Genomic DNA, 2,459 nt, shown 5'->3' with positions numbered 1-2,459 from the left:
AAAAATCCATTGACAACTTAAAAATATTTTTTAAAAAGTCTGATTAACACAGGAACTAGTATCAAGAAGTGAGGTTATTGCTGTGACTAATATGACTATGTATTTCAAAATCCTTTGAAATTGGTTTGGAAATGTTTGGAGGTGCAAGCTGGAGAAGTTTTAGAAGGTTGTAAACTGATCTTTTTTTTTCCATTATAAAAATTAATCAAAGAAATCATTTAAGTTTTAGAGGCTTGTTTTAGCAAGGTAAAAAATTAAAAACAAACAAAAAACCTCCCCAATCAAAATAAATAAAACCATGTAAATTCATTTTAAACCTCCCAAGTAGAACCTAAATTAAATAAAGCCTCTATTATTCTAGGCAAGAAACTGCTTTTCTAAATCAGAAAAGTTGATTTCTAAGCTACACTCTTACCTCACTGCCTTATAATCTTAAGAATAAAACTTCACTAATAGTGGCTCCTCTGGAGTTGGCAGGTTGTATACTGGCAGGCTGTATGCAGATTCTGAGCCAAAAGCAGACTATGGGATAAGTAACATGACCATACAATTCAGTATCCAATCAAGACACTTTTGAAAGTGAAAGGATGCTGTTATTTACTTGAGAATTAAAAAATGCTGAGTCCCAGTTACTCAGAAAGCTCAAGTAGGAGAATTGCTTAAGTGAATGAGGTTGAGGCCAACCTGGGTAACAACCCCACACACCTGTCTCCAAAAAACAAGAGATGTATGACCACCTTACTGGTAAGGCAATGTGGGAAACTACATTTCCCAGTATGCTCTGCCCTGGAAATCAAAACCATTTGTCTGGCACAAAGCACCCTGGGATCAGTGGCTAGCACAATTTAAGATAAGGGATCTAGGCCTGTATTCTGACATGAAGGCTTCCCCCTTTCATGTGACACTTAACCAGATACAGGACACAAGAACTGAGGTGAAATTTCAATGGATATTGGGTCTGGCATAGAGTCTGTCTCCCCAGTAAGTCTAGTTTCCACAGGTTTGAAGCTGGTAGAGCCATCCTTTGGTCAACTGCCCTGTTTCTCCTGGGTGCTTCCTCTGTCTCCCCACAGCTGCTTGTTTTTCAGGGTATTCTGGGCCAGATATTGCTCCCACTCAACTTCAACCAACTTGTACAGCTCCATGGTGGCCTGGGCATCTTCCACAGGGGAATGTCTGCTTTCCCTGATCTGTATGTCCTGGTGTAGCAGCTGCTTGGTGAGGTGCTTCAGAGACATGGTGGCATTCTCCAGGTAGCTGGCCTTTTGGTTGGGGTGGGCATTTGGGAAGTGTCCCAGGTGAGGAATTTGGTGTGAAAGTACTACAGGGCTTTTAAGTCTTTGTGGATGGCATGCCCCACCATTATCTTCCCCAAGATTATCTTCAAGATCTGGCTCCAAGCAATCCTGAACAGTGTAACATTCACCATGTACTTCTTATAGATACTGCTCCATTTGGTCTGGTAGTCCACAATGTGGCAGGGGGAAGGATGTACTTGTCATAAAGCACATCTCCATTGTACTACATCGAGGCAAGGAACTAACATGCCCTTTGGGTCCTGTCCCTGTCATTTCAGAGTCAATTGCCATCATCTTCCCTGGCAAACTCTGGGATGCTCCAGAACACTTATCCTCTGAGAGAGCTCTAGTGGAATTCTATGTAGCATTGTTCTAAGGAGTGTTCTTCTGGGAGCAAGTTGGGTGGCTCTTAATCTTTGGAAGGGGACTCTAGTACTCCCCCAGCAAATCTACTTGAGCTGCAGCAGAATTAGCCTTCTTTGAAGGGGCAGGGGTCAGTCGAGACGCTGCAGCTTTCTTGTCTAGGGACAACCCTGGTGCATTCCTGGGTACAGCTGTCTTCTTTTTTGAAAGGGAAGGGATCTTCCAAGTGCCGTCCACTCTCACATTCCCCCCTCCTTTTTTTTGCATGTTCTGAGTGCAACTTAGGCACCTTGCTAGAGGTCTACTTCTTTTTATTGAGAATGTTCCTCTGTTTCAAGAGCCACCACTTTTTAACAAAAATTTTTTGATGCTTGATATTTCCTTCTAAAGCCTTTTTGGGTGGAGACTCCCCAAAATCCAGATTCAGGAGTATGGTAGACATGAGGACAGTGGATGATGGGAGAGCAGTAGGGAAGAGAGGCTCATGGATAGGAAGAGGATGATGATGAAACACATTGTCCAACATGTAAAGGTCATCAGGAATCCTGGGGAAGAAAGTGGTAACTGTACCCATTGGCCTAGGGGAAAAAATGAGATAAGACCAATCTCTGTGGGATTTAAGAGAGGGAAGACATCAAAACAGCTTCTCAGAGGGGAAATAAAACTTTACCATTAAATGATGGAAAGAGTACTGGTATGAGCCAGGAAGCCCCACAATTCACCACCTGCGTGATATTAGTAATGTCTTTCACCTCTTTAGGTCTCAGTCTCATTTGTAAAATGAAAGGGCTAGGCTTA

The 2,459-nt window shown here is 42.5% G+C and overlaps 1 pseudogene; it reads right to left on the bottom strand.

Moving 5' to 3' along the window:
• Positions 1–1,028: 1,028 nt before the first annotated feature.
• Positions 1,029–2,103, bottom strand: LOC107137616 (annotated as a pseudogene).
• Between the last annotated feature and the right edge of the window lie 356 nt (positions 2,104–2,459).

This window comes from Marmota marmota, unplaced genomic scaffold, assembly GCF_001458135.2.
Source record: "Marmota marmota marmota unplaced genomic scaffold, marMar, whole genome shotgun sequence".
NCBI lineage: Eukaryota > Metazoa > Chordata > Mammalia > Rodentia > Sciuridae > Marmota > Marmota marmota.
Note: the sequence above shows the minus strand (reverse complement) of the source record. Positions and strands in the feature narration are given on the sequence as shown.